A 12,044-nucleotide genomic window follows, 5' to 3' on the forward strand; every position below is an offset into this window, starting at 1 on the left:
GTGATTGGCCAGTCAGTACTGACAGGCCAATCACAGTGCAGGAGGATTGCTTTGCCGGCATCTCCGTCTCCGACAAGCTCATTTCTATCAGAGAGCTTGTCAGAGTCGGATGCCAGTCAGAATGCAGTTCAACAGTGTAAAAAAAAAAAAAAAAAAACAGTGATCTGCCCCTTTTGTACCCACTGACCAGTGATCAACCCCTTTGGTTCCCAAATGTTAAGAAAAATATATAATTATATAATTTCAGTCCCCCACAGTGTCCTTCTGCCGTGCTGTGATCTGTGCCCAGCTATCACCTGTCGCAGTACCTGATCGCCATCACCCTGCTGTGTACTTAGATTGCCACGTGTCATTTAGTTTTTCCCCTGGTAGGTAGGGTACCCTTACTCATTGAATGCAGCAGGGTCGAGAGTTGAGAGTAGCACAGTTTATGTTTTGATAAAAAAAGTTTTAAAAAAAAGGAAAAAGAAAATGTAACATTTATTTTTTTTTTTTAAAGTTACAAAAAAAATTGGTTCGTTAGTTAGTAGCAATTATTTAATATGGCCAAAAGAGTCTTCACAGCCGAGGAAGCAAATGAGGTATTGTGTTCGGATACGGACAGCGCAAGTGAAGGTGAAGCACAGTTCGTGCTTTCATCTTCATCTGCATTCAGTGAGTCTGAGTCTGCACATCCCATAACCCCCCCCCCCCCAGTAGGCGCAGAAGAGCCGTAGGTCCTGCTCTGCCTGAGCTGACATGGGAAGCTGCAGACAATTATACCCCCAGGTGCCTGAATTTACAGCCCCCTCAGGCATTCAATTTGATACTACGGGTTTCAGCCCCATTGATTATTTGAAAGGTTTTTTTTCAGACCCCCTTTTAGATTTAATGGTCCAGCAGACCAACATTTATGCGGAACAATTTATCTCCCAGAACCCCGACTCTTTTTATGGGAGAAGCCAAAATTGGACCCCCACAAACGCAGTGGAATTGAGGAAGTTTTGGGGCTTATTTTTAAGTTTTGGTCTCATAAAAAAGCCCAGTATTAGAGACTATTGGTCCCTTGATATTTTATATAACACCCCCATTTACCGCACAGTAATGACAAGGAAGCGATTCGAAGCCATCCTAAAGTTCCCGCATTACAATGACAATAGTCAGTGCCCACCCCCACAGGACCCAAATTTTGATAGGCTGTATAAAATAAGACCATTTATTGCTCACTACTCCCAAAGATTTTCCCAAGTTTATACCCCCCAACAAAATATTTCGGTGGATGAGTCATTGGTAAACTTCAAGGGTAGACTGCACTTCAGGCAGTATCTACCCAATAAAAGAGCCCGGTACGGCATAAAACTGTACAAACTCTGTGAAAGTGCCACCGGTTAAACCTACTCTTTTTGTGTTTATGAGGGGAAAGACTCCCATATAGATTCCCTAGAATGCCCCCCCCCCCCTTCCTAGGTATTAGTGGAAAGATCGTATGGGATCTTATCCATCCTTTACTTGGCAAAGGATATCATCTTTATCTGGACAACTTTTATAACAGTGCTCCATTGCTAAAAGTTCTGTCATCCGGATCCACATTGGCGTGCGGAACAATCCGCAAAAATCAGAAGGGCTTCCCCAAAACTTTGCTGGGTCATATCCTAAAATTAGGAGAGAGCAGAGCTGTATGCAGCAACGATCTGCTCCTCCTGAAGTATAAGGATAAAAGGGACGTCCTTATACTGACCAGCATTCACGACAGCAGAGGCAGCCTTGTCCCTGTACGCGGATCCACCACCCAAGTTCCCAAATCATATTGTGTACAGGAGTACAACAAATATATGGGTGGCTTTGACCTGTCTGACCAGTTCATAAAACCATACAGCGCCATGCGCAAGACCAAGGTATGGTATAAAAAGCTGTCTGTGCATCTTACACAGATGGCTTTATACAACACCTTTGTCCTCTGCCGATATAATGGCAGTGGGGATATGTTCCTGCAATTTCAGGAAAAGGTGATCAAGTCCCTGATATTTGATGACCAGGTAGGAGAGGGCAGTTCATCCGGTTCTTCAGTCAGCAGGATAATTCCCGATCAGCATTTCCCCACAGAATCCCCCCCCCCCCACTGAAAAAAAAACAGAAGCCCCCAAAAAAATGCTGTGTGTGCGCCAAGCGAGGCATTCGTAAGAACACCACATACCATTGTGAGACGTGTCCCACAAATTCCGGCCTGTGCATGAAACAATGTTTCAATATATACCATACCTCCTTGGATTTTTAATTTATTTATTCTTCATTCGCCTTTTCTGTTTCCCATATTGGCCATGACCAATTATTCATTTTTTTACTGACCAGCCCCATTTAAAATTTGATTATTTAAAATTTGTAAAAAACCACCTAAAACAAAACTAAAAAGTCTCACTATACCAAGGACCCGAGGGAGTGTCTTTCTCACCTAGGTTGCAAATCTGGGTGAGAGGAATAAATCCAGATAAGATTGGTTGTCTCAGCAAATCTTTTTTTGCTGATGCCTTTGATTTATTTTTTGGGCTGGATTTTATGGAATGATGGGTAGGTTGGTAGTGGCACCTGCCATTCCCTCTCCCACCATTGCAGGTTTTCCAGGTTGTCCTCCGTAGTTACTAAAATTAAAGTATTTTTTATTATACCCCTAGATGAATACCTAGAGGCTTGTCACTTCACAAATTAAAAATTCCCACTATAACCCTAGATGAATACCTTGAAAGGTGTTAAATTAAAATCTCAATCTTCTCACTACACCTCTAGGTTAATTATTTGAGGGGTTTAGGTTCCTAAATGGGGTCACTTTTCTGCGTTTCTAATGTTTTGACACCCTAGAGCCTCTGTTTTCATGACACAGGGCAGTAAATGCCATCGTAGTAGGCCTCAGATGTTGCATGGTGCTCTTTATCTTCTGAGCCCTGCCATGTGCTCAAACAGCAGTTTATCTCCACAAATGGGGTATTGACATATTCAGGAGAAATTGCGTAACAAAATGTGGGTGCTTTTTCTCCTTTAACCCCTTGTGAAAATGATGAATTTGGGGCTAAAGCAACATTTTCTTTGAAAAAAAATAAAAATCAAAATGTTATTTTTTTACTGCCCAGTGTATGAAACACCTGTGGGGTCAAAATGCTTACTATACCACTTGAAAAATTCCTTGAGGGGTGTAGTTTCCCAAATGGAGTCACTTTTGGGAGGTTTCCACTGCACTGGTACCTTTACAAATGGGACATGGTGCAGAGAAATCAATCCAGCACTCCAAAAGCTAAATGGCGTGCCTTCCCTTCCGAGTCCCACCGCTTGCTCAAACAGCAGTTTAAGACCACATGTTTGGTATTTCCATACTCTAAGTTGCTTTACAAATGTTGGGGTGTTTTTCCTCATTTATTTGTTGAAAAAATTAAAAATTTTGAGGTAAAGCTACATCGTATTGGAAAATAATGTCATTTTTCATTTTCACAGACCAATTCTAATGAAATCTATGAAACACCTGTGGGGTCAAAATGCTCACTACACCCCTAGATGAATTCCTCAAGGGGTGTAGTTTCCAAAATGGGGTCTTTTTTGGGGTGTTTCCTTTGTTTTTGCACCACAAGACCTCTTCTAACCTGACATGGTGCCTGAAATATAATTTAAGAAAAGGAAGGCCCAAAAATCCACTAGGTGCTCCTTTGCTTCTGGGGCTTTTGTTTCAGTCCATTAGCACACTAGGGCCACATGTGGGATATTTCTAAAAACTGCAAAATCAGGGCAATAAATATTCAGTTGTGTTTCTCTTGTAAAAACCTTCAGTACTAGGGCACATTCAGACGTTTTTTACATTTGTTTCAATACATTTTTAGGCAAGTTAGTTCAGACGTTGCGGAAAACTCCACTGCGGACCATAGGCTGTGGTGCGGAATTTTCCCTCTGCAGCATGTACTGTCTGTTGCGGAGAAGAAGCAGAATTTCACTGCGTATTTCAGCCTTTGCAATGCAAAAACTGAAATCTGTGGCAAGTCCGCTGTGTTTTCTGCAATGTCTGAATTACCTGTCAAATATGCAAATGTTGGTGCAGATCCGTTGCGTAATTGCCCCAAATCTGCACCAACATATACAGTGGAAAAATTCTGCCACGTCTGAACATGACCTTACAGGAAAAATGGATTAAAATGGAATTTCTGCAAAAAAAAAAATTTAATTTGCAAATTTCCCTTCCACTTTGCCTTAATTCCTGTGAAACGCATAAAGGGTTAAGAAACTTTCTAAATGCTGTTTTGAATACTTTAACTGGTGCAGTTTTTAAAATGGGGTGATTTGTGGGGGTTCCTAATATATGAGGCCCTCAAAGCCACTTCAGATCTGAACTGTTCCCTAAAAAAATAGGCTTTTGAAATTTTCTTGAAAATGTGAGAAATTGCTGCTAAACTTATAAGCCTTGTAACTTCCTAGAAAAATAAAAGGATGTTCAAAAAATGATGCCAATCTAAAGAAGACATATGGGAAATGTTAGCTAGTAACTATTTTATGTGGTATATCTATCTGTCTTACAAGCAGATACATTTGAATTTAGAAAATACTAATTTTTTCCAAATTTTTTCCAAATGTTGGTGTTTTTTACACAAAAATATTGAATATATCGACCAAATTTTTTCACTAACTTAAAGTAGAATCGCTTGGATAGGTAAAAGCATTCCCAATTTATTACCACATATAGTAACACACGTCAGATTTAAAAAATGAGGCTGTGTCATTTGGTCCAAAAGTGGCTGCGTCCTTAACCCCTTCCCGACTAGCACTGTATATATACGCCACAATCGGGAAGGGCTTCCCGCGAAGCACAGTACCATTACGTCGCGGTGATAGTGCGGGCTCAGGAGCTGAGCCCGCACCATCACCACCAGGTGACAGCTGTATGTTACAGCTGGCACCCTGAGGTATCGGCCAGGATCGGAGCTAGCAATAGAGATCACAGCATGTGAGGAGTTTTTAGCCACCGGCACCCCAGCAACGTGATCGCTGGGTTGACGGTGGCTGCAAAGGCGATTGGAGGCCTAATACTTACCTCCCGGTCTGCCAGCAACGGAAGCCTCCTATGCCCGGCTCGGCAGCGGTACGATTGGCAAGATGGCGCCGGCTCAGCTTCCGGCTCAGAAGCTGCGCCGGTGTCATCAGCAGTGGGTGTCTGCTGTACGTTACTGCGGACATACCACTGTAACGGCAGGAACCGGAGCTAGCTCCGATTCCTGCCATTAACCCCTTCGATGCAGCGATCCAATGCGATCGCTGCATCAAAATGGTTTGTAGCAAATCGGAAGCCTGCCATGTGAGGGCAAGGCTTGCGACTGCTACTATGGCAACAGGAGGCCTAACAATGGCTGACCGGAGCCGGAGCCTGATCGGCTTGCTGTCAGTGAATAACTGACAGTTCTAATACATTGCACAACATAGGTAGTGCAATGTATTAGAACATCAATCAAAACGTTGGACCTTCAAGTCCCCTAGTGGGACTAAAAAAAAGTGTAAAAAAAGTAAAAATAAAAGTTGGAAAAAGTAAAATAAAAGTTTCAAGTAATAACATAAAACACGATCGCCCTATTTCCCTTATCAAGTCATTTATTATTGTAAAAAACAATAAAACCATACATATTTTTGATCTAACAAATATTTCAATAAAATGTGATAAAAAAGTTGCATGTATCCAAAAATGGTACCTGTAAAAACTATTACTCGTCTGGCAAAAAAAAAGCCCTCAGACAGCTCCGTAGACGAAAAAACGAAAAAGTTATGGCTCTTACAACTTGGTGACAGAAAAAAATCATTATTTTTACAAAAGTAATTTTATTGTGCAAAAAGTTGTAAAACATAAAAAAGTGCTATAAATTAGGTATCGCCGCAATCGTACTGACCCGCAGAATACAGATAACATATAATTTATAACGCATGGTGAACGCTGTATAAAAAAAACTATGGCAGAATAGCTGTTTTTTGATTACCTTGCCTCCCAAAAAAAAGGATAACAAGTGATCAAAAAGTTGCATGTGCCCCAAAATGGTACCAATAATAACTACAGCTCGTTCTGCAAAAAAACAGCCTTCATACCACTACGTCTATGAAAAAATAAAATAAGTTAAGACTCCAATAACTCAGGAAAGAAAAATATGCAGTTGTGCGGATCAGAGGGGAACATTTCTTCTGTTTCAAGAGGATTAGAAGTAGGGAACCAGGAAGGGTAGGGCCCAAACATATCTGCTGGAAGAGAGGGTGCCCGTATTATACCAGGACAGCGCTTTCCCAGCAAAATTCCTCAAACTGCAAAGGTGCGGAGTGTGGACCAAATGGGAGATAAGTAAGGAAACCATTTATCAGTGCGACACCAGCCTGTGCAGAAAGGATTGTGTCACAGCGTAATACACATCTATGGATCATTTTATTGTTTACCCCATTATTATAGCACCTGACTATGCCCCTGATGTACCCTGCCCAGCTTACATATGCCCCACATTATAAACTGAAACACCAGTAAAACTCCAAACAAAACTACTACAAAGCAAAATCCACGCTCCAAAAGCTAAATGGCGCTCCTTCCCTTCTGAGCCCTACAGCGTGCCCAAACAGCTGTTTACTTCCACATATATGGCATCGCCATACCTGGGAGAACCCTTTTAACAATTTTTGGGGTGTGTGTCGCCGGTGGAACAAGCAGGGCACAACATATTTCCCACTGAAATGGCATAACTAGGGAAAAATTTTAATTTTTACTGTGCACCATCCGCAGCGCAATCATTTATGGAAAAGACCTGTGGGGTGAAAATGCTCACTGCACCACTTAATAAATGCCTTGATGGGTGTAGTTTCCAAAATGGGGTCACTTCTCAGCGGTTTCTTTTATTATTTCACATCAGAGCCTCTGCAATTGTGAACCAATACTGTGTAAGTTGCCAAATTAGGCTTCAATTTCGCATGGTACTCTCTCACTCCTGATCCCTGTCGATAGTCCAGGCAAAATATTAGGGCCACATATAGGGTGTTTCTAAAACCGGGAAACACAGCATAATAATGAGAGCTGTCTTGTTATGGTGGCACAAGCTGGGCACCATATATTGGCATATCTATGGAGAAAATAAAATTTTTACTCTGCAACATCGAGTGCACACTAATTTCTGCAAAACACCTGCAGGGTTAAAATGCTCGCTACACCCCTAGGTGAATACCTTGAGGGGTGTAGTTTCCAAAATGGGGTCACTTGTGGGGGATTTTCACAGTTTTAGTCCCACAGGGGCTTTGCAAATGCGACATAGCAACTAGAAACCAATCCAGCAAAATCTGTACTCCAAAAGCCAAATGGCGCTCCTTCCCTTCTGAGCCCTACTGTGTGCCTAAACAGCAGTTTATGACCACATATCGGGTATTACCGTACTTAGTAGAAATTGCTTTACAAACGTTGTGGTTCTTTTATTTCCCTTATTAATTGAGAAAATGAAAACATTTGAGCTAAAGCTACGTCTTATTGAAGAAAAAGGATTTTTGTTATTTTCACTGCCCAATCCTAATAAAATCTATGAAACATTTGTGGGGTCAAGATGCTCACTACACACCTAGGTGAATACCTTGAGGGGTGTAGTTTCCAAAATGGGGTCACTTGTGGAGCGTTTCCACTGTTTTAGTCCCACAGGGGCTTTGCAAATGCGACATAGCAACCAGAAACCAATCCAGCAAAATCTGTACTCCAAAAACCAAATGGCGCTCCTTCCATTCTGAGCCCTACTGTGTGCCCAAACAGCAGTTTATGACCACATATCGGGTATTGCCGTACTCAGGAGAAATTTCTTTACAAACGTTGTTGTTCTTTTTTTCCCTTATTTATTGAGAAAATGAAAACATTTGAGCTAAAGCTACGTCTTATTGAAGAAAAAGGATTTTTTTTTTTTTCACTGCCCAATCCTAATAAAATCTATGAAACATTTGTGGGGTCAAGATGCTCACTACACCCCTAGGTGAATACCTTGAGGGGTGTAGTTTCCAAAATGGGGTCACTTTTGGGAGGATTCCACTGTTTTGTCCCTTCGGGGGCTTTGCAAATGTGACATGGCCTCCGCAAACCATTCCTGCAAAATTTGAGCTTCAAAAGTTAAATGGCGCTCTTTCCCTTCTAAGCCCTGCCGTGTGTCCAAACCGCCATTTAGGACTACATGTGGGGTGTTGTATTAATCAGGAGAATTTGCTTTACAAATGTGATGGTGCTTTTTCTCCTTTAGTCTTTGTGGAAATGAGAAAAAATTAGCTAAACCTAAATTTTCTTTGAAAGAAAGTAGATTTTAATTTTCACAGCGTACTTCCAATAATTTCTGCAATAAACCTGTGGGGTAAAAATGCTCACTATGCCCCTAGATAATTTCCTTGAGGTTTCTTGTTTCCTAAATGGGATCACTTTTTGGGGGGTTTCTACTGTTTTGGCACCGCAAGAGCCCTTCAAACCTGACATGGTGCCTAAAATATTTTCTAATAAAAAGGAGGCCCCAATACTCACTAGGTACTCCTTTGTTTCGGAGGCCGGTGCTTCAGTCCATTACCACACTAGGGACACATGCGGGATATTTCTAAAAGCTGCAGACTCTGGGCAATAAATATTGAATTGCATTTCTCTGGTAAAACCTTCTGTGTTACAAAAAAAATTGATTAAAATTGAATTTCTGCAAAAAACAAAGGAAATTTGTCAATTTCACCTCTACATTTTTTCATTCCTATGAAACGTCTAAAGGATTAAGAAACTTTCTAAATGCTGTTTTGAATACTTTGAGGGGTGAAGTTTTAAAAATGGGGTGACTTATTTGGTGTTTCTAATATATAAAGCCCTCAAAGCCACTTCACAACTGAACTGCCCCCTGTAAAAATAGCCTTTTGAAATTTTCTTGAAAATGTGAGAAATTGCAGCTAAAGATCTAAGCCTTGTAACGTCCTAGAAAAATAAAACGATATTCAAAAAATGATGCCAATCTAAAGTAGATATATGGGAAATGTTAACAATTTTGTGTGGTATAACAGCCTGTCTTACAAGCAGATACATTTAAATTTATAAAAATGCTAATTTTTGCAATTTTTCACAAAATTTGGATGTTTTTCACAATTAAATACTGAATGTATTGAGCAAATTTTGCCAGTAACATAAAGTCCAATGCGTCACGAGAAAACAATCTCAGAATCGATTGGATAGGTGAAAGCATTCCGAAGTTAGTACCACATAAAGTTACCACATTACTGCCCCCTATATTTCACTTATAGTATTACACTTGCACACACACTATTCATTTATTATTTCTTACTACACATCCCATGCACCACACACCACTCCCCTCAAGACTAGTGGGAGTGGCTATTATTATTTAAAGCACCTGCTCGCCCTTTCATCAGCATTTCTGACCTGGCTGTGTCCATTTGTAAGTATGGCCTTTTTTGGTGTTTTTGTATATGTCCCTGTGTTTTTATCGGTTCTGTTTGTGCATCAGGAACGTTCTGTTCCAGTTTAGGAGTTAGGGACTCGCAAGTCTGGGGATCCTTGTCGTGGATTGCGAGCTTGCGTCCTTTTGGCCAAAATGATTACCAATACCCCAGGTATTTTTCATTATTATGTATATTCGCTTCTCTTGGACACAGCCGGGTCTTTGATGCTGGGAGAGCATGGTGTGTTGTTGTTTGGCATAGCAAGCAGGGTAGCCCGCTCTATGAATTATCAAGGCGTCACAAATAGGCTTCTACCTGGCTATACACGTTGTGCCTCATGATGTACACACTATCCCTCCATGTTTCACTCACTTGCACCCCATTATCCATTTATTTCTATTGAGGCACTTCACTCATTACTGCCCCCTATATTTCACTTATAGTATTACACTTGCACACACACTATTCATTTATTATTTCTTACTACACATCCCATGCACCACACACCACTCCCCTCAAGACTAGTGGGAGTGGCTATTATTATTTAAAGCACCTGCTCGCCCTTTCATCAGCATTTCTGACCTGGCTGTGTCCATTTGTAAGTATGGCCTTTTTCAGTGTTTTTATAAAGTGAAACATGTCAGATTTGAAAAATGGGGCTCTGTCAGGAAGGTCAAAAGTGGCCAAAGAGGGAAGGGGTTAAGGGGTTAAATAACAGTGCTGGAACATAAGTATTTACTAAACTAGACAACTTAGGAGAGATGACAGGTCCTAGTTAAAAAAAAAAAAAAAACATTTTCAAATACGGTATTAAATCATTCTGATTCGGGACCCCATTTATTAAACAAAGTTGAGAGTGGCTACTAAGGGTATGTTCACACGGCCTATTTACGGACGTAATTCGGGCGTTTTTGCCCCGAATTACGTCTGAAAATAGCGCCTCAATAGCGCTGACAAACATCTGCCCATTGAAAGCAATGGGCAGACGTTTGTCTGTTCACACGAGGCATATATTTACGCGCCGCTGTCAAATGACGGCGCGTAAATAGACGCCCGCGTAGAAGAAGTGACCTGTCACTTCTTTGGCCGTAATTGGAGCCGCTATTCATTGACTCCAATGAATAGCAGCGCTAATTACGGCCGTAATTGACGCGGCGTTCAAGCGCCTGCACATGCCGGTACGGCTGAAATTACGGGGATGTTTTCAGGCTGAAACATCCCCGTAATTTCAGCCGTTACGGACCCCCGCCGTGTGAACATACCCTAAGAACGTCTCTGAAGGATCCAGCATCTTTGTGCCTTACATGGACAGCCTACTGATCACAATGGTCAGCATGTAATGCTTTATTTCCCCTGTGAGGACGCTACAAGGAAATGTAACATTTTCTGCCAGATTTCACTGCAGATTACAACTGATAGTCTGGGCTCCTAACCGTGGAATGCCCTGTGATCAGGTTAGTTTTGGGTGGCCCTTTTTGAATTTTGAAAATGGACAACCCCTTGTAAGTCCCACTCACCAGAAAGAAGAATCTGAAGATGAGCTAACATTCTTAAAGGTAATGATAATAATAAAAGAATCAGGTTGCTGACTAATGTAAAGAGAGTTAAAAGGTAAACGGAATTCCCTACACATATATTAACACAGCATTATCACGACAGGCAGCATAAAAGGATTTGCTGGCAGCAGCAAGTGGTTTTATGTGTAAGGCTGTGTCATGCCGCACTCCTTTCATTCACTATTAGTTTTAACATGTCCATTCCATGACTCTGGCCTTGATCACCAGTCACAGGTTCTGTTTCCTCTCAACTCCCTTAGACCATCCAAAACTTGACTCCTCAAAGAGCCTTTGTAGTATCATTAGATGAGTTTATCAGGCCGAGAATCCAGTGTTTACTTTGAACATGCCAAGTCACATTCAATTGCTCTCTCTCTAAACATTTTACATGACCACAATGACGGCACACTTACAAACATATTTATGTGGATGGAACTTAACAGGATTGATGCTCGTTCTAGAAGTACCTGACCTATTTTAATCAAACCTCTCGAAACCTCTTATCTTGAGAGCCTACAAACATCTAAGTCAAAAAGTCTGTTGTATCAAAGTACAATGAACCTAAAAGTTATAGATGTAAAGTTAAACCGCAGCCTTGTCGACATATCCCTGGGATATCTGCATTGTAAGACACAATGGGGCATATCCACACATACTGAATTTCTGTCACTTTTAAAAATGATCATTTAAAGAGCACCTGTTTTACTATGGTGATTTATAATATAATCACAGAAGAGCACTAGATTAATGTATTTACTCTGAGGGTATGTGCACACGTAGTGACCAAAAACGACTGAAAATCCAGAGCTGTTTTCAAGGGAAAACAGACCCTGCTTTTCAGATGTTTTTTGACCAACTCGCATTTTTCGCGGCGTTTTTCGCGCCGTTTTCGCGGCGTTTTTTACGTCCGTTTTTGGAGCTGTTTTCATTGGAGTCTATGAGAAAACAGCTCCAAAAACGTCCAAAGAAGTGTCCTGCACTTCTTTTGACGAGGCTGTATTTTTACGCGTCGTCGTTTGACAGCTGTCAAACGACGACTCGTAAATAACAGGTCGTCTGCACAGTACGTCG

General features: G+C 41.2%; 1 long non-coding RNA gene across 1 annotated transcript in view; it reads right to left on the minus strand.

Annotated features, from left to right (window-relative positions):
- LOC142745677 (uncharacterized) overlaps window positions 1-12,044 on the minus strand; it is a 436,552-nt gene that overhangs the window by 245,886 nt on the left and 178,622 nt on the right. The window lies entirely within an intron of this gene.

Source organism: Rhinoderma darwinii, chromosome 1, assembly GCF_050947455.1.
Source record: "Rhinoderma darwinii isolate aRhiDar2 chromosome 1, aRhiDar2.hap1, whole genome shotgun sequence".
NCBI classification, from domain to species: Eukaryota; Metazoa; Chordata; class Amphibia; order Anura; family Rhinodermatidae; genus Rhinoderma; species Rhinoderma darwinii.